The sequence below is a fragment of the Perca flavescens genome, chromosome 21, assembly GCF_004354835.1.
Source record: "Perca flavescens isolate YP-PL-M2 chromosome 21, PFLA_1.0, whole genome shotgun sequence".
Lineage (NCBI taxonomy): Eukaryota > Metazoa > Chordata > Actinopteri > Perciformes > Percidae > Perca > Perca flavescens.
The window spans coordinates 25,017,637-25,038,930 of NC_041351.1; the positions used below are offsets into that span (position 1 = coordinate 25,017,637).

General features: G+C 43.3%; 1 long non-coding RNA gene across 1 annotated transcript; it reads left to right on the top strand.

Moving 5' to 3' along the window:
• The first annotated feature begins 16,122 nt into the window (after window positions 1–16,122).
• Window positions 16,123–17,265, top strand: LOC114547716 (uncharacterized). The gene is made up of 5 exons (XR_003691262.1): window positions 16,123–16,186; window positions 16,440–16,504; window positions 16,632–16,726; window positions 16,819–16,938; window positions 17,054–17,265. It is a non-coding gene; the product is annotated as an uncharacterized LOC114547716 (long non-coding RNA).
• Window positions 17,266–21,294: the final 4,029 nt, after the last annotated feature.

A 21,294-nucleotide genomic window follows, 5' to 3' on the forward strand; every position in this document is an offset into this window, starting at 1 on the left:
ACAGGGTCAAACGGTTAACATTCAGTACTCACTGCAGACTCAAAACAACTAAGGAATAGATTAATCTGCTGCAACAATAACTAAATAGAAAGAGTACAAACTTAACATCGTCTCTGACTTCTGAACGGGCGACCGTAATGAAAAGAAACACGACGCGATCTTGGGGATTTCTTACGTAAATTAGCGTACGTAACTAACGTACACACACTAATCTACACAGTCTACATAGCGTGAGGAATTCACAACAGTAACGAGTAACGATGCAGCACATAAAAAAATATATTGGAGTAAAAGTATTTCATTCATCAAAAATATGTACTCAAGTAAAAGTGCAAGTAGGAGAAAAAAATAATACTCCAGTAGAGTACAGATACAGCCTTTTAGTACTTGAGTAGTAAAGTAGTTCTACTTCGTTACTATACAGCTCTGGTCCCATGAATCAATGTTTAAATGATTTTGACAATGTGGATGAGGTTGTTATAGTTCGATGTCCATTTATTTGAGCAAGAGTAGTCTACAACATTACGGAAGAAGAGAGAGAGAGAGAGAGAGAGAGAGAGAGAGAGAGAAAATGGAACAAAATAGAAGACCAAAACATCTTCTGGAATTTGTAAAATAAATTAAAGACAGTTACAGTGGGGCTCGAAAGTTTGGGCACCCCAGGTAAAAATTTGTATTAATGTGCATAAAGAAGCCAAGAAAAGATGAAAAAATCTCCAAAAGGCATCAAATGACAGATTAGACATTCTTATAACATTTAAAAAAAGTTAGATTTTATTTCCATCATTTACACTTTCAAAATAACAGAAAACAAAAAAATTGCATCTGCAAAAGTTTGGGCACCCTGCAGAGTTAATACCTTGTACTGCCCCCTTTGGCAAGTATCACAGCTTGTAAATGCTTTTTGTAGCCAGCCAAGAGTCTTTCAAGTCTTGTTTGAGGTATCTTCGCCCATTCTTCCTTACAAAAGCCAACTGCAGGCTCTGAAAGCTGGAAAGAAAGTACGAATTCTGTCCTTCTTACCAAGTGTGGCAATAAGTGGCAAAGATGACACTCAGATAATTTAAGATTTCCGACAACGCCACTTGGGACAGGCCCAAGATCTTTAAAAGCACACAGGTTTGTTCTCAAAATCAGGGGTCAGAGACAATAAAGTAATTATAAAAATATAAATATTTAGTTAGATATGTTTTTAAATGGCTATCTTTTCTGTTAAGAAGGTAAGTGATGATATTAGAAAATAACAAAAACCCAAATTCAAATTAATAAACCACCATGCATAATGAAAAGAAAGAGAAACCAAACAAAATCAACCAAAATCAAACCATGCAATAGGTACAACAGTTAATTAGTTAGTTAGTTACAGCATTGTATATAAAACAATCCTTTTGTACAGTTATCTGAATTTCCAAACCCTTAGCCTATCACTCCAGGAGAGCTATATCCGCTCCAACACCAGTCAATCCAGAACACTCTCTATGCTATATCCAGAATATTTTTACCGGAATTCAGAACAGCATCAGTGGGAGAAGAACGCGCCGGGGAGTACTGGCCTTTAAATTAATAGCCCCAGCTATGGTGTGAAACGCACCATTAAAACAGGACTGCAATAAATTTACCGATTTACAGGACACGCCGCCCTCAGAACCCGGCGGAGGCCCGCACTCTGCGCATGCACACACTATAATAAATAAAACTATGTCAGATCTTGGTAACACCAAATGGGTCGAAACAGGGAGGCATACAGCTTACCGAGACACCCAACGCCAGCAGCCCAGGTGTACATCTACCCACACGGGGACATCCACAGCCAAGACCGGCTCGGCTCTATGAAAGAACGCACGTTATTGCCACACGCATTGCGACACAAAACGATGAAAGGCACAAAAGATGAAAAAGTGCCCTTACCACGCAAACTGACTACCTAGGTCAGCGGCAAAAACGTGCAACACGCCAACCCGGACACGTCTCCACACACACCCAGCAGGAGAAGAAAGAGAAACAGAACGAGTCCACCCACAGGCTTAAATAATGCCCCCACCTCTCCCAATCAAGCGGGATGAGCCCCAGGTATGCTGATCCACGCTCCCGTGTGCAGGTAAGGCCCCGTTTACACGAAGGGAAGATTCAGATATCTTCCTGTGGTTTGGCCTCTCATTTACAGGAAAACCCTGTTTTTATCACAGAAAACGATTATTTCTAAAAACTCCGGCCAAAGCGGAGATTTTGGAAAACTTCGTTTGCACGTTTGCATGTAAACTGAGACAAACGGAGGTTTAGGCAGCCGAGAGAGAGAAAGAGGACGTGATTGGTTGCTATTGTTGCTGTTGTTGGGATTCTGATTGGCTAACGTGGGCTTGAGCTTCTCGTTACACTGCCACCTACAGGTCTGGTGTGCTCTTGACTGCACTGACGGCATGTATACACGGGTACAGATAAACAAACACATATAAACGAACACTTTTCTGAAATTTATGAAAATGAAAATAGCCAGCAACTTGTAAATGTAGCATAAGAGGGAGGGAAAAAAACTCCTGTCACACAAGCACAATGTCTTAAGTAAAAATCAAATTGTCTTTTTACTGAAATATCATACGTCAGACCACATTTACACAACCTTATTAAAAACTACACCAAAATTAAAAAAGGGAAAATATTTGCATGTTTTATAGACTTTAAAAAAGCATTTGATTCAATTTGGCATTTTGGGTTTTTATTATAAACTTATTGAAAGCGGTGTAGGGGGTAAAGTTTATGACATTAATAAATCACTAGCAGGAAAATAAATGTGCAATGAAAATTGGCTCCAAAAGCACAGAATTCTTTAAACAGGGGCGTGGAGAGAGACAGGGATGAGACAGGGATGCAGTTTGAGTCCAACACTGTTTACAATTTACATTAATGATAAATTAATTAAATTAATAGCAGCGATATTGGAACAATCTGCAGCCCCAGGTCTCACACTTCATGATACTAACATCAAGTTCCTGCTCTATGCCGATGATCTAGTTCTGTTGTCCCCAACAGACTAGACCTTTTTCACGGTAGACATGTTTACATGTCATAGTAGGAAAAGCACAGGTGTATTTAAAACCATTAATGATGGTTGCATTCCACTTAGGAGAGGCCCTGGTATTGTGCTTGTTGACACTCACTGAAATAGCTTACTGGGACACTTGATGGAATTGAGCCATCGTTAAGGTTATCAATTTCAGATGTGCTTTTCCTACTATGACAAGTCAAAATGTCTGCTGTGAAAAAGGTCCATAGGGTTTACAACAGAGCAGAACTGTCAGAAATGGGCATTGAGAGTCGTCTGAAAAAGACCATCGTTATGGTATTTTAGAGGACAGCCAGATCTCATGGAAATAGCCAGAGTTACAACTTCACGCTGGGCAACAGCAAGCTAGAACAAAGGGTTCATATAATTACTTAGGGGTTGAAATTAAGGCATCAGAGAGTTTTAACCTGGCCATAAACACACTATGTAATAAAGCTTGGAGAACTTTGTATGCATTCAAATGCAACTTTGGTAAAATAAAAATCTCCCCAGAAAAAAAATCCAAAAAAAATTGATAACATTAATAATGCTTTATGTAAGTCTGGGGCCCGATTTCAAAATCAAAATTTTAAAACTGGGATAAAACTCTGAAAATACTGAAAAATTACAATTATAATTTAGTAAAATTATTTTAAAAGTTTGCCCAAACACCCCAAACAATGCATGCAGAGCAGAAGACGGTATATTCCCTCTATAAATTCAAATCCAAAACAGATCAATTCAATTTTGGCAGCATTTAAATCAAGCTGATAAAAATTCCATTGCATACAAAGCTTTCCTGAGCAATCAGCAACAGTTAAACTGCATCTATGTTGATTATAGTTGCTACTAATGTACACCTCTAGTTGGAAAGAGCTTATTCTCCTATTAATAACAGGACAAATGTGTTATTTTGAAGTAAGGGAAGGACAGTGTTATGTGCGTCTATTCCAGGAACTTTAGTATGTTTTTAATGGGGGATTGAATTTTCCCAAGTGTCTTTCTCAAATGGTTTACCTTCTAGTTCAGGAATACATTAATACTCGTCGCTAGGCGTCGTGGTTTCAGGGAGCACTCTGGGCTCCTTTAAGTTATCTCCCTGGTCTTGTTCTGCTGATGACGTATCAGTGTCAGGCCCCTTTGAGGAGTCTGACAGTTCTGCTGGGTACAGACCTTGTTTTGGGGAGGGACGCGTGTTGACCGAGTCATCGGGAGCTCCCTCCCCCTTTCGTGTGGGTGGAGTCCAGGCAGAGTGTGGCTTTGAGCTACACAAAGTATCCATTGCAGTGGGTGAAAGTTTTGATCCACTTTTACCGCACAAGGTTTGGAGGTTTTCTTCCTCTTTAACGAGTGGAGAAGTTATGGTTTCTTCAGGAAGCAGGATGTTGCAATCAGAAATTAGATGGGGAGGCTCCAAGGGGAGCCAAGTAGGTTCATCCAGGTCGGCTGGACCGTTTGATGTGGTAGGAGGGTCAGGCTCAGGGTCAAAGGCAGCATCACATGATTCTTGGACGTGTGAAGGTGTCAGCATACTTACCCGTTCCGTTGGGTCACACTGGTCACTCTGTCGTAGTTGGAGAGTATCAGGCAGCCAAGGCTCGATCAGATAATGTCTCTGCAGCCGGGGGGGGGTCGTTCCGAACAGGAGAATCATAGTCACTCAGTTGAGGACGGCTCCTCCCCTTTTGCAGTGGGGATGGAGTCTGATCAAAGCGGGATGGCGAGCTTTGTGGCGAGCTTTGTGGCTTTGTCAGTGGACGGAACTCTGATTCTACCTGTGTTCCTCTGATGTTGCAAGATATTCCTTCCCCTTTTGGCAGGGGAGTGGTGATCTCTCCTCAAAGGGGGAGGAGATGAAGAAGAAGAAGGGTCCCTCCTCCGGGAAGGTGAGGAAGAGGGTTTTCTCCGCAAAGGTAGCGGAGATGAACAAGATCGGTCTCTCCGAGTAGGAGGACGAGAAGAAGATGAACAAGAACGGTCTCTTCTCTGGGAAGAAGACAAGTGGGTTTTTCGCCGAGGTGGCGGAGAAAAATTAACTTGACTCCGCCAGATGGATTGATTCACATTTGCTCGGCATATCCATCTGGGAACTTTCCGTTGGAGAACTTTTGGGAAGGGGCGGAAATACTGGTTAGCTGATTGGATGAACCATCTGTCTATCACCTATGTTGGTGATAGACGGCCAAATCAACCAATCAGATCCACGAAGCGTATGAAAATACAACCACAAGCCCGCCCCTGCTGCTGCAGGCAAAGCATAGCTCGTTAGCTCAGCATGCAAGCAACATGTCGGTAAAGGATATTTGCCGTTTGTGTAACGAGAATTTAGGAATAAAAGACACCATTTCAGGTTCCCGGACCATATTCCAAAAGAAGGATCCAAGAGAAAAAAAAGCATTAGCGAGCGGCTAACAGAATTAGGGCTACCGCTGTCTGAAAATACTGGTTAGCTGATTGGATAAACCACCTAACCCACCTCAAAACCAACGCTGATTGGCCCGGTCGTTTGGCTAACGGCTCCAAATTTTCTCTGCCTCAAGATGCCAGACTGATCTGCGAGTGGAAAACTGGAGCTCGCGAGATCAGGACGGTCTCACGAGGCTAGAGAGAAATGGGGTCTCTGACTGTGAGGAGACCAATGAGGAGGAGAATAGAACGCTGTTCTTTGCTTGGCACGCCGAAGCTGTGCAGAGAGGTCCTCACGGCTCTCCTCTAACCAGGAGACCTCAACACGCCTGGCTTGGACGCTCTGTCTAAGCCAGGCTGTTTTGCGCTGCTCAGCTTCATAGCTGTCTTGCAGCAGTGCGAGCTGTGCTTGGAGGACAGCGCGTTGCCGATGGGTTTGGCTCTGATAGATGAGTACCAATTGGCCAAGCAAGCCTTGTATGCTAGCTTTTAGCATCCAAGACGGCTGTGCCCTGTAAGCCAATAGTTCCTGGAGTATTTCATTGCAGGTAGTTTCATAACCATCACGGTTATTCTCTTCAGAGTTAGGATTCTCTTCCACAGTCTAGGACTGTGTCAAGCGACCACATTCTGCAGGACTGTGTCGGTCGGCTCGTCGGAAGCTTTCGCCTCCAGCCTCTGGTACTCAAAGCGACTCATTTTACCTCTAGTAAAGAGATTGCTACCAGGGCTCAATTCCTTTGTGGTGACAAAGGAAAATTAACTGTGACCAAGTTGATTCAAGGAGCAGGTGAAAGGCTTAACCTGTAGTTCCTTTAATTTTAAGTGTTGACTGCTACTTACCATTTACCACCAACCCAATTCTATCAGGTGGTCGCAGGTGAGTAATAGTTGTTACGGTCAAAAATCTGAGTGTTAGTATTAATAACTTTAAGATCGAGTAGAGTGTGAAAATCTTGACTGCTAATTAAGGTAATTACTACCATTTACCACCAACCCGATCGTGTCAGGTGGCCGTAGAGGCCCGGACACCTCAGTTGAGTAATAGCCATTACTGTCAAGGGTTCAAGTAGAGCGTGAAAATGTTGTTGTCTACTAACCAACACTGAAAAATTCACAGACCACAACTGAACTTTTTTTTTTAAAAATTTAAAAAAAAAAAAAAAGGTATGGACAATTATGCATACATGTTGCACTAAAGCTGGTATTCAACGCTCGCACGGGGCGTTAAATATGTTGCGGGAAAATTAGAATTTTTCAAAAAACAATTAATATTCAAAAATTATGGATTATTATGTATAATTATTGTAACAATGCTGGTTCTAACAGGCCACACACGGGGCGTCAAAAATGTAGGATTCTCGTAGGGTACAGATTTGATCATTGGCAAATTATCAAAGATGTTTTATCAATATTAATAAAGTTATGAATATGGTTATTAATAACTTTATCAAATCGACAAACAATCAAAACGGGGCACCACCCTGCAAGTCAGGGACCAATAATCAAACTGTGGAACAGTCTCATTTCTGTGGTAATCCTTTAAAAAGGAAATAAAGGAAGGGGTGAATCCAATCACGGACCTGATCGACCAGCAATTATTACAACAAGTACACAAATAATCACAAGCAACTGCTAATTATGTATAATATTATTATATTATATTATATTATTAACGTCACAATTATCAGTAGCTAATCAATAATCCTTTTACAATATCACAACCAAAACAAAGCAAAAACAAAGCAGCATGTGTCATGGACACGTCTGTGTGTGTGTGTGTGTGTGTGTGTGTGTGTGTGTGTGTGTGAGCGAAAGAGGAGGGGCGGTGTCAAAATGTAGTCCTAACACAAAAACCAAAATGGCTACTCCTGTGAGCTGCACAAAACTATTTAGCCTCAAGAGGGCGGTAGTCGTGCTGCGTGCACGGGGAGGGGCTGAAGAAGCCGAGGGGGTTGCTAGGCAACGCGCACGCTTGGCCTAGTATGCTAGGTCATGTGTTAGCTCTGTACAAGGTGATGCCAAGGGGGTAAGCTTCGCTTCAGAACTCGAGCCATCATGGCGCCATTTTGTTGCTAACTGGCCATCACCTCCTGTTAGCATTCCGCTGACCGCCATTTTTTTTTTACGTCACTTGACTGCGAATAACTTTACATCTGAAGCGTTTAAAGACTCTATTTTTCCGTTGTTTAGTTCCAAAGAAACACGACAATGTACAAAAGGCTCCATTACCTTGTACCTCACGTTATGGCTCCGTAGCAGACGTTTTTGTAAAAATAGGCTAACGATCGTGTCATAACCAAGTGACTTACGGTCGCATAGTAGAGGAATTACCGTATAGTACAGGAGAAGCTCGCAGGCAGTTTCGATTTACATGAGATGTTTAGGTTTAATTACTAATGTTAACTAGCATGTTAGTGATCAATAATTAGCCTGTGCCCATGTTATCTCCTTACATACACTGTGGAACGATGTGACAGTTATCGAGGCATAGTATCGCTTTTTCTTTTAAAGCCAACCCCCCTTCTTCCCCCCGATAACCCTCGCCCTCTAAGCCCGCTTTTGGGTCAACGGTTGGCTGAGCACCCCTGGCCAGTGTCCGAGCGGACTTACGGCCGTCACCGACAAGCCCGGCTCGCAGAAGTAGTCCAGGCGCCCCAACACGCTTCATCCTTTTTTTCCTCCCCTTTTTTCTGCTTCCTGCTCATGTTGGCCCACATCTCTTCCTCTTCTCCAAAACTGGGATTAGGGATTGACTCCCTGAGCTCAGAGTATTCAACTCCGACCCAATCTGCAACACTCCATCCACCAGCCTCTCCCTGAGTCTCTCATAACATTGAATTTTACAGTGAACACAACATCCAGGTGTTTATGCTTCCCATTTTAGAACATTGTCTTTTCTCTCGTCATCATTTTTTCCCACCCATGGGTCTCCTCTACAGTCGACTGACAGCAGATAATGGTATCTAGGGTCTACCGTTACCATCTTGGGTGTGTCTCTTTTTAAGCTGCAATTGGGTAATATATACAGGATATTTCCAATCTTTTAGTACAACTGTATTTTGCCTGATGCCCGTATCTGGGACTGCAGGTCCTGCATCCCCTTGGTGTTCTGCAGCCAAGAATCCTATAGAGGAACTTGGCACATTCCCAGGGGTTGCTGAGTAGTTTTTTTTTCTGCTTGTTTGCTATTTTGTGCTCCTAGAGAGGTATCTCTCGATCCTTCTACTAGGTGGCTTGACATACCAATCATTCCGGTTTTAATTGGTATTTGCACTACTACATCTGCACAGGGCGTGTGAAGGTTTTTAGCCGGCCGCAGAAACAGGTCCGGGTATAGCGGCTCCGGGCGGACCAGAGCCTTCTCTATTTCCCGCATGACCGCTTCTGGACAACATATCACCCATTCACAACTTTTGTGGTTCTGTAGCAGTCTAATTAGTGCAATCTTTTTGTTAGTATTGGAAGCTCCCATCCCCGAACAGGGTTATTACCCTGCCCGTGTGTTTGGCTGCCAATGCTCCTTCCTGCATTATTCTATACAAGTATTTTTCATCATTTTCATCATAGAACGCGGATGTTAGCCTATCTGGGCTATTTTTATCACTGTAGCAACAGTGGATTATTTCACCATAACTTCCACTATCCCTAATTGTTTGTTGAACTATTGTCCCATCTGGTAATAGTTCAGAGGGTTCCCAGTCACATGTTTTGGTTAACCTCCGTTTTAACGCCTCTGCTACCCCTCCTCCGTGGTTCAGCGACCGATTTGCTGGATTAAACCTCGAGGTCATTCTCATTTGTCCAGGAAATGGATTACACTTTTCAATATCTCCATGGAAATATTTTATTGAACCGTTGCCGGTTTTAACCATGCTATAGGAAAGCCCTGAAGCTAGGTTTAAGTGAGGATCACCTAGGGCTCTTTCTGTCCCCTCTTCCTCTGAATCCTCAAATGCAGACGCGGTGCTGGCCATGCTCGGGGGGCCTACTCCAGTTATTTGCTCTCGTGGAAATACTGTTTCGACAAAAGGCCCCTGCCGCCGATTTGAGTCCTACTTTAGTACTAATTAACTGTTCGCGTTGCTTTCGTCTTTTTTCGACTACTTCACCTAACCCTTCGGAATGTTCAGGCTTTAACCCGGGGACCCTTCTTCATTTGCCGGTAGTGAAGGGCTCGGTCCGCCTACTGTTCCTGGGGCTGTAGCTTCTTATGCACTATTTCAGCACAGTTGCGCGGCGCGCTACTTCAGTCTAGTTCTAAAGCGTTTGAACCTGCTGATCTCGTGGTCAGCAGGTTCCAGTGACGCTAAGCTGTTTTGACACTTCCAGCTATTTTTTTTTATAATAACTCTACGTTACAGCTCTTAGCGCACTGTGAATAAAAACCAGTGTGTTAATCAGCTTTGACTCTTCCAGTTATTTTAATAACTTTACGTTACTGTCCTTAAGCACACGGTGAATAAAAACCAGTGTGTTAATCAGCTTTGACTCTTCCAGTTATTTTAATAACTTTACGTTACTGTCCTTAAGCACACTGTGAATAAAAACCAGTGTGTTAATCAGCTTTGACTCTTCCAGTTATTTTTTTTATAATAACTCTACGTTACTGTCCTTAAGCACACTGTGAGTGGGTTTTTAAATGGTTAATCTGTTGTTCCTTGTACTAGTTATTTTTATAACGTAGCATCACAGTTTTTAAAGCATTTGCCCCACGTTATGGGCGCCATGTGGAACGATGTGACAGTTATCGAGGCATAGTATCGCTTTTTCTTTTAAAGCCAACCCCCCTTCTTCCCCCCGATAACCCTCGCCCTCTAAGCCCGCTTTTGCCGTACAGCCATTACAGATACTGTCAGCGGGGCGGATGGTTAAGTCTATATTAGAGGAGTTGTTTCGGATACTTCCCTATATTTAATACTGTAGGTATTAAAATATTAGAGGTTCAAATATAATAAATATTGTATTATAACTATTAATAGGTTCAGATGAATTAATTGAGATACTTCCCTATGGTTCTTAGATTATTTTTAAAGAGACACACACACCCCCGCACTGGCGGGTTCTCGCTACAGTGGAAACCCGATGACGAGACAAGAGGCTTTTGATTGACAACCTAGATGTCTCCTGTATGTGAAATACACAGCACACAGAAGATCTTTATAACCAAACAATTACAATTGATTACTCACACTCGGACAGCTGCCTCTGCCGTGGTCACAGAGGTTTCCGCTCAGCGGGAGAATCAAAGGTCTGCTGGTCAGGTTGGTCCCCGGGGTTGCTGCAAACCGCACGGTTAAAGAGGAGGCCACCACTTCTCCTTTGGGGGGTTCCCCGCTCACACAGGCAAGTGGCAAAAAAGAAGTGAAAAAAAGAAAAAAGGAAAGAAAGTCTTCTAAAAAAGCGAAAAAAGACTCACAAGGGTTTTTGGGTCACCTTGCTCAAGACGAACACAGGTGGTTTTATTATTTATTTTTTTTTAAAAGCAAAAAGTTAACAAGCAAACAAAATAAATGGAAAAATGAACTCTTTGAGTTCAATCACTCAAAAAATGCTCTAAGACACGAAAACGAGCCCAAGGGAGAGAGCGAGAGCGAGAGAGAGAGCCCGGGGTGCTTTTCAGCAAAGCACCCAATTTTATATGTACATTTCTTGGGGTTCAACCCCCCATCACAGCAAGGTGTGTTTTATCGCATTTGTTTCACCTTACATGGTAATACAGTCTTAAAGCAAGCATCAGGTTGGATATACGTAAAAACCATCTCATATGACGATATTTCCTTTATACATATGCATTTTGCTATCTAACATAGAATCTAACGGCTCAGTTCGACTGCATTGATCAAAAGGTCAGAGCAGTAACCTTTTCACCTCTTATGTGCACCCAGAGCCTTCCCCTGTACACAGGGCCCCAACAGCACTTCCTCTTTCCAGCTGTGCAGGTTCAGACAGACAGTTACACAAAGCAACTTATGCATCTGAAGCCTCTTGCAGACACTTCTTCTTTCCGACTGCAGGGTCAAATGGGCAGCTTCACACCGCAACTCACACTAAAATTTCTCTAAGCCTGTTTATAGTAATATCAGTAACACAAAAACTTAGCACGATTATATTTCTAAAGGCACATTAGCACTCATAAACCAAAATCAAAGGCAGTATTATAGTCTCAAAAGATATATTTTAACAAATATATTTTAGCTGTTTTTGGGTTAACTCATGTCAAAAGCAGAAGCACAGTCTCCACTGTTCTTGAGCTGATATATTTTCAAAAGCAGAAGTATAGTTTTAGCTGTCTTTTGGATTAATACAAATACATTTCAAAAAGCAAAAATATTTCAAAAAGCAGGAATATAATTTGTAATTGTTTTTTGGATTTTCACATACTCTCGTTCAACAACACCTACAGTCTCCGTATCTGTAAGATTGGTAATGATTGAGATTTCTCTTGGCACAGCTACCAGAAGACTTACAACTTTCAGACACGTTGCTCACGTCACATTCTCTCAGTTGGAGGCTGTGCAGTAAAGCTGGCCATCACCGGAAAAGTGCTTCTAATAGCCTTCACTGGTCTCCGTCCAGAGCAACGGGGTCTATTGGTCCATTATATACTGTCTATGGGTGATGCCGACTCCACGTGTGAAGCTAGCACCGTTAGCTCGGGAGCTACAAGCTAGCTTGTGTCCATGTAGGTGTATGTGTGTGTGTGTGTATAATTAGTAAAAGGAGACAGGGTAAAGAAGGGAAAACACTCTGATCTTAGTTATCAATAATGACCCAGTCTCCCTCAGCCACTCAGGTCTGGGCTAACGTGTAGTTAGGACAGACTCTGAGACTTTTGTTTTGCTGAGGAAAACGTCACTATAACCACTCCAGTGGCTAACAGCTGATTTTTGCGATTTTCTAGCAGACAGTAATTAAAACTCCGTGAAAGGAGTGATTAAGCAGGTAGCGATTACAGTTATACCAAGCTACTTAACACAACAAAAATGAAACAGTATAGTGATCAGTTATACATTCACAGCAACAGATTAATAACCAGATATGGCCAATACATGATTACAATCAGATCACATTAATGGCACAAGCGGTAGCGAACCCTTTGCTCATTAATAACAAACCAAAACGCACTAGTTCTAACAGCTGCCCAGAACTGTGTAAAGCCTTACGGTGTGCGTTGTTAATTTCCTGCCAGAGGTTAACGATCCGTTTCGTCCAGAGCAGGGGACGATACGTGATCCAGGTCGACAAGCAAGAAACAGAACGCCGTCCTTTTCTTGAATCCAGGCTGATTAAACCCGCTGCAGACGAAGGAATACTCGGCCAGTATTTCCTTGGATCCCCTTTATATATATATATATATATATATATAAAATTGTCCCAGCTCAAAACTCGACCAGCGAGGTGATGCTGGCTAGCTAGTCCGGACTAGTGCTTCCTGTCAGCAACCGGGAGTTACCGTGAAAGCGAAGAAACACAAACGCGGACAGCTTTTATCCTTCCTCCGCCTCCTAGTGGTGGGGTGGTGCATTCAAAGGCCCGACAGCCAATGGGAAAACTGCAACTTTGTCACAGGTGTGAAGCAGTTCTTTGTCTCACCACCAGTCTGCCTTGCCTAGCATGTGGTGAAGGTAGAACTTCCATCTTGGCGACTCTGCCTGTAGGAGTTTGGTGAAACTGGCTTTGGGATTCACATGTAGGCCAAGATCCTTTGTCTCTGCAGTCAGCCCAGTCTGAGCCATTTTTGGTTAAGATCAATGTTTAACCAGCTTCTTGGTCCCCAACAATACATTTCTATCTATCTATCTATCTATCTATCTATCTATCTATCTATCTATCTATCTATCTATCTATCTATCTATCTATCTATCTATTTACCTAGTTATCTATAATTAGATTTAACATTAAATGGTAAATATAAAAAATATATATATATTACCTGGCTGACGATGGGAGCAGCAGGACGCAAAAAATGAAAATTAGGCCTACTGTTGCACTAGTCTGGACATCTTGCCGTGCCAACCTTGCAATAAAGGTTTCCTAAATGCCATGTTTGATGTCAGCTTACTAATTGATTGCGGGTTTTGTGTAGATTTGGACTTTTTTATACGTTTTATTCCACTTTGTTTAAACGGCTAAGTGGAGAGGCCTTGTTCACCTGTTTGGAGCTGGCTGGTGAATGTGACGCTCGTATAGGCCTTGGTGGATACACCGTGACTATTTGTGGATCTACTGATCGCTGTGGATCTTCTAACCCTAAACAAACCAGGAACTATATTCTCAGGCGGAAGAATATAGTACTTGGGCGGAGTGATTTGCCCCGCAGCAAGCCTGTCTGCCATTGTTGAAAGGTTTTTGGCTTCTTCTATTACATGAAATAGTCTACATACATTGTCTGTAGCATGACGCTTTGGTATAAAAACTGATTGGTCAGGGTGGACTAGCTTCTCGATAAAGCGCTCTAGGCGGAGAGCCAAGACTTTGGAATAAAGCTTAATATCAGTCCTGATGAGGCTGATGGGCCTGAAATTTGAGCTATCCGTAAGATCTTTGCCCTTGTTGGGTATAACGAAAATTAGCGCAGTGTTGGTTTGTTGGTGGAAAGTACCCTTCTCTATGGTTGAAGTTAAACCTTGTAAAATGGTAGGTCCTAATATGCCAAAATACTGTAGAAGAAGTTCTGATGGAATTCCATCCAACCCGGGCGTTTTCCCTTTTTTAATTGTTTTTAATGCTGATTTAAGTTCCTATACAGAAACAAAGGCTATTTTCCTACTCCTTATCGTGGTACATATATAAGATATCCTGCCTGATAGGTCTTTACTACTTTTATCCATGGTAAGTGCACTGGGTACAGTGGGCACTTGGGCACTGGGGACCGTGGGCACAGTAACTACCCTTCTGAAAAACAGTAACTAATCATTCGTTACCCTTTCAAACAACAGTAACTACCCTTCTGAAAAACAGTAACTAATCATTCGTTACCCTTCTGAAAAACAGTAACTACCCTTCTGAAAAAGAGTAACTAATCATTTGTTACCCTTCTGAAAAACAGTAACTGTTATATCTAGGGGATTAAAGGACCCAAATGCAAAGAGAGGCAGGCAGGCAGAAGAAAGTTGGTGTTGAGGATTTATTTGAAAAACACAAAAATCAACCAAGGGAGTCCTGGGAATAATGGCAGGCAAAAAGCAATTAAAAAAATTAAGACAAAAGGCATCCAAAAAAGCAATGGAGTAAAAAACCAGGGACAAACAGAAACAGACGAGAGCTGACAAAGACACACAAACTAACCAGACAAGGACACACGCAGACTGGCAGGGCAAGGACACAAACAGAAACAAAACGATCTGACAAAAGACAAAGGGAACACTAGGCTAAATACAAGAAGTGATGAGCAAACAAGGAACAGGGGGATGAGTAGGTCTGACCGCCGACAGGACACGGGGGGCAGGAGTTGCTCTGACCGGCAACAGTACATGAGGGGCAGGAGTAGGTCGGACCAACAAGGGCAAAGTCTCTGGGGGCAGGACAGGGGCAAAGTCTCTGGGGCGGTCTCTAGGGTGGTCTCAGGAGAGGGAAGGACTCAGGGGCGCCGGAGACCGGCAAAGTCTCAGGGGCGCTCTCAGGGGAGCCAGTGATTGGCAAGGTCTCATGGGTGGTCTCAGGGGCGGTCTCACACTGCATGAAAAGTGGGATTTTCGTCAGTATTCGGCACTGTAGATTGTCGTGGAACTTCAGGTTTACGACTGCACACGGCAATTTACAGGCAACACCGAAAACTGCCGTAAATTGTCGGAAATTGACGTGGGCCTTGCTTGGCAGTTGTCCCCTCATGACCCCCCCTCCCTCTAATTCTAGGTGAGGCTTTCACATGTAAATGAAAATGCTGTGAGCTATACAAATGCAAATCAGGGTAGCAGCAGGGGGAGTTTTACCCCAGGTGACATTTTTCTAAAAGGTATTAACTTCATTTTAAGAAAATCTCTTAAAATAGATCAGACTCAGTATAGCCTAATTGTAGACTCTTCAATTTTAGCTTGAATTGATTTATTTAATGAAAGTATGCTAGATTAATTACTTTGTATGTCATTAGCAATGACCAGCGTTATGTAAAAAAGATACACAAAATAATTTATTTCAACAATTAGTTTTACAGGCTTTGCCACAAAGGTAAAATGTGCATTCCATGATTCATTCACAGTCTCCTAGAGATCAACCACTGTGCATAGTGACATGACTACAGTCTTTGGTCTTGCTCATCCAACATTGTCTGGTGGAATGGAGACAGAGGCTCCACTGTACAGTTTTCTAAGAGAAGCCTTTCTGCTGACACCAAAACACTGTGCTTCACATAAAGCATATCAGCTTTGTCATTGCATGACAAGGTCCCAACCATTTCTCTTCTTAAAATACTGGCAAATTCAGCACCATATTCACATGTCCATGGCATATGAAGCTGTTGGCTCTGCTGAAATGGCCTCATAATCCAGACTTCAATTGTCTTATTATTAAGCTTTCCCAGTAATCCATTATAACTCACTGTAATTCACCTCCACACCAGTATGTGCGCTGTTCGCGCCCTGCTGGTTAATCTGCTCCACGGTCTCTCTCTATCATTCTGCCCCGCCCCCTACCCCCGCCCTCACTGCTTCCATTTGAAAAAAATCGGCGGGACTCGGGAGATGAGTCTGAGAGTTGGAGCAAAAACCTCCGAAATATGGGGATATTTCAGGCCAACTGGTAAAAGAATTGTCGGTACACTCTGTCAAACTTCACTTGGAAACCCACAGGAGTTGTTACAGACGCTTGATCGTACAATGACTGTCTTTGGATGTTAAACAGGCTACTTAGACTTTGCAGTAATGTTTTAAACCCCACCAAGTTTAAACGCGAGCAGCACAGAGCTGTGGCTGCTTTCAGCGCCATTCATTACAGAGCTGAGCGGGTGACGTTGCTTTATAAAAGTATATTTTTTTTATCTCGTAATTTTCAGAAAGCAGTCCGCCGTCTTCACAACTCTGAGACAAACTGTAGCAGGTGCTACGAACCGGAGCAAGGGTAAGATTTAAAGAATATGCTTTCTTTGAATGAATTTCATTAACTCTTCTGTATAAGGACATAGATACGTTAATAGATACCGATCTTAACCATAGTTTTTTTTTTTTTTTTTTTTTTTTTTTTTTAGACTAACCTTGCCTCATAACGAGGCTGTGACCTATATTTGCTCGGAGCTGTCTGCAAGTCCAGATTTACATGACGCTGATAATGACGCCATTGTGTGTAAGTTATTTTTACTTTTTCATCTTTCCATGTTTAATTTTACTGTGACTTATGTTTTTTATTCATACCACTCTCATTTCATTGTTTTCCAGCTGCCTGTAAGACATATCACCAGACAGCACGCAGGAGCTTCAGCTAGAAACAACCAGATGTGGCATCGCGGGCAGAAGCTGTGAAGAGTTCAGCTCGGAGTCGGTCGAGAAGAAAAGAGGGTAAGATTAGATCCGTTTGGTTAATGTGAATATTTTTCAGGTGCATTCATATGTGTGTTGTGGCCATAAATAAACATCACGCAGTACTGATTGTCTCTATTGATTGATTTTACAGCTGCTGGAAGCGAGACAGTGCTGGCTGCGGGTGAGGTGGCATTTGGAAGTGCGCCACCATAGACCTACAGGATAACGCACCACAGACGTCTGAAAAATGCACCGAATTCAGACCGAATGCTGCCGGTTACCTACAGCTCCGAGGCGGCCGTGGGTTAGGTGTGGACGGTGCTGCTTCTCGTGAGCGTGGGATATTTATTGTGTGTGCTGTATGTTTCCGATGCTTTGTACATAGTTATTTTTTCTGATTGCGTTTGTGTTTTGTGTCAATTAAGCTCTATCTTTGAATAAACAGCACGTTGCTGGCAAATCATTTTAACTATGATAATCATGACTTGAATATACAACATAGCATATATGAAATACATATATATATAATACATAAATAAATATATATATATATATTATTATAATAATAATGGCCCAGGTTGACCAATAGCCTGACAGCGTGACAGACCTGTCAACCAAGCACGAGAGATTTTTCTTGTTTAAAAGTAGTGGTTCCATCCAATAGCGAGTGAGGAAATTCCAGCCAGGCCAGACGTTCTCTGGCCAGGCGCCTATTCATATTCTAATTAGATCCATTAACACCTCCGCGGGGGCTCTCCACATACGTCATGGTTCGTTTCTGACAATATGTGGCACAGACGAACGTGACGTTCGCAGCCTGTAAATTGTCGATAACTGCCGAAAATTAGGGGGATTTCCGTGCGTTTACAGGCATTTACGGGGACGGAAATCCCACTTTTCATGCAGTGTCAGGGGCGGTCTCAGGGGTGCTGGAGACCGGCAGAGTCACTGGGGTGGCCTCAGGGGTGCCTCACAAATCTAGATAGAATAGAATCTAATCCTGTGGCTTTAGAGCCATCAAGCCTTTTCAGCTTCTCAAGAACAAGTGACTCCCTCACCTTTTTAAAAAAGAAGCTTCCCGCCTGGACACCTAACTGAGAGTAAAAGTCCTGCACATGACTCTCACCATATTGACCAGTCTGGCCAGGTAACTTTTCCACAAGCTTCCTGGCAACAGATGAGAAATACTTATTAAAGCTATCTGCCACTATCTCCTCTGATGTACAGTAATGTTGTTGCCAAGATCTAGGGCCCTATCTTGCACTCAGCGCAATTGTCTTTTTACACTGTGTCATTCCTATTTTGCACCTGACGCACGGCGGACTTTTCCCTCCACAGACGCATGTTGGTAAATTAGGGAATGAATATGCGCTCCCGGGGGCGGTTCAGCAAAAAGAGGAGGCGTGTTCAGGTGCAAACGTTACCTGGTGCTATTTTTCAGTTTCAGAAAACAATTGCGCCACTGACCAGGAAAAACCAGGTCTAAAGTCAGTGGCGCTAGTCTAAAGTCAGAAGCGCGTTATTCAGATGCTATTTTAGGGGCGCATGCTTGGCCATAATGTAGCGTGGGCACAATGCGCATACACTTCTCTCATCTAAACGGACGCAGCAGTTCCCATTTTTGCAAACCATACATAATTACAAAGAAAAATATTACTGAAAATGCGCTTCAGGTGTTTGGATAGATCAGCAGGCACTTTACAGTACAATCCTCAAAAAGTCGCAGCATTCTTTGTGGCTTGTTGTGTTTTACACAACATTTCCACGAATCATGGATGTGTTGATGACATAAATGAGGAAATATTAGAGGACTTAAGGAGACGTGATGTTGAACTACGGTGGGATTGGACACTCCGGCGGAATCTGGTCCGGGAGTAATGCGCGATGCGCTCCTGGTGGAGCGGGTGGACAGAGATGGAGTGGGGGGAGGAGGAAGGGGCACAACAGGTGCAGGTGGTGCGTTTGGAGGGCCACGCTCCATGGCTGCAGCAATCCTCTCCAGAGTTGAGGAGATGCGCCCGAGAGGCCGCAGCAACATCGCCACCCGGCCAAGACGGGCATTTATTACTTTGCCACGTCTCGGACAGCTCCCGCTGGCGTGCGCCAGGCAAATCCGCCGTTATAATAGCAATCCGCCATGGAACAAGCGCGCCTGCTCTTAAAGGGAATGTGAGATGACGCTCTGATTGGTTATTTTCACGTTACGCCCAAACCACACCTAGCTACTTCAGACCAACCCATTTTAGATTTGCGTTGGGCGCAAGACTCATTTATCCCGCCAGTATAATAGCAACAGCGGCCGAGATCCGCCCACAAAGCTACTTGCGTGTTGCGTTTCATACTTGCGTTTGAGATCGTTAAAATAGGGCTCCTAGAGTAGAGTTTTTTGTTTTTATTTTTACTGTAGCCAAGTTGCTTAAGGGATTTCCATAACTCTCCTGAGTCATTTCTATATTCAGCAATTTTTTCATTGAAATTTGCCTTTTTAGTATTGACGACTAATCTGTTAACTTAATTTCTTGCCTTTTTATAATCAGCCCAACTCTGCTAATGTTTCCTCTGAAATTCCCATACTTCCTATTTCTTGTCCTAATTGCCTCAAGGACATCATCATTTACCTAGGGTTCTGTTCTTTGCTTTATTCTAATTTCTTTATATGGGGCTATTTTATCTACAGCTTCTAAAAACATAATTTTAAATGAGCACCATGCTCTGTCCGCATCACTACATTGCAAAACCGTAGATCAGTTCATTTTATTTAAACAGCTTCTTTACTATACTTTTTCAGTGACCGGGTTTTTATAGAAGTATGACAGTTGAGCACTGCTTGCTTGATCTTTCTAGTACAGAATATAATACAATGGTCACTCAACCCATATTTTATAACCCCACTTTCTGTTATCCTAGATTTGTCTGACACTAGGACAAGGTCAATTGTGGTTTGGGTGGTAGAGCACACACGTGTAGGTTCAATAATCAGCTGATGTAAACTATGGGAGTGACAGAAATTTGTCAATGCTTTATACCCAGAAACATCACTTTTCTCTACTCTTCGGTAGCAAAATATCTAACCAAACCGCTTCAACCTGCTCACTATTTAAGTCCATTTTATGATTAAAACCAATGTCTGCTCCTACATATATACACACCCCTCCACCTTTGTGGTTTCGATCTCTCCTAATTACCAAATATTTCTCCAATTCAATTTCAGCGTCCGTAATGGAGTCATCCAGCCATGTCTCGGTGAAACAAAATATTCCCACCTTTCTGCTTTTGCTTAACGTACAGTTGATAAACTTAAGGAAGAAATGTAGGCTAACAAATGTTAACTTGCTAGCTAACATTAACTATAAGCTAGCAAGTAAGTTTCATTAATCCACACGTTGGCACATCGACTGCATCACACCCCACTTAATGTTAAAACATAGTTTAAGTAACGACTAACAGCCTTTATAAATTGATAAATGTGGTTCTTATCTTTTAAACCAAATATTCCAATCCCACACAGTTTTCTTTTGGGCACTTAGCTAAGTTCATTGCCACGGTAAGTGAAGACAAATATCCTGCTCGTCAATGAGCGCGAAAAAAACTGGATGTGGAAAGTAACTCAAAATGAGTGTATGCTCCTGACTCCTTGAAATGATGCCCCCACAGAGCTTTTTCAGCACTGCAAGTGTTAAAATAACACACAAATCAACACCCATTCACTCGGAAAAACATACACTGGGAATTTAACTCAATATTGTAGAGCCTGTAACATGCATGTAACGTTATTAACGTCTCTGTTCCCAGACTGCTGGCTATTGGCTAGTAGCTAACATTAGCGGTAGCTAGTAGCACTCAGTAGTACTCAGTGAGGGTGCACGCCAGATCGGGCTCAGGGGGGCTGCACGCCAGCCAGGACTCAGTGAGGCTGCACGTCAGCCGGGGGTCAGTGAGGCTGCACGCCAGCTCAAACTCTGGGGGACTGCACGCCATACAGGGGGGTGGTCTCAGGGGCGGTCTCTGGGGCGCAGTAGGCCGGCAAAGTCGCTGGGGCAATCTCTGGGGCACGAGAGACTGGCGAAACCTCTGGGGCAGTCTCAGGGGCGCCAGAGACATGCAAAGTCAAGGGGCGGTCTCATGGGTGTCGGAGATCGGAGATCATTGGTGCCGGAGATCGGCAAAGTCACTGGGGCGGTCTCAGGGGCGGTCTCAGGGGCGGTCTCAGGAGCGCCGGAGACGGCCCCTGAGACTGAGACACGAGCTTGGGCTCAGGGGGGCTGCACGCCAGCCAGGACTGTGGGGGGCTGCACGCCAGCCGGGACTCTGAGGGGCTGCATGCCAGCCGGGACTCTGGGGGGCTGCACGCCAGCCGGGACTCTGGGGGGCTGCATGCCAGCCAGGACTCTG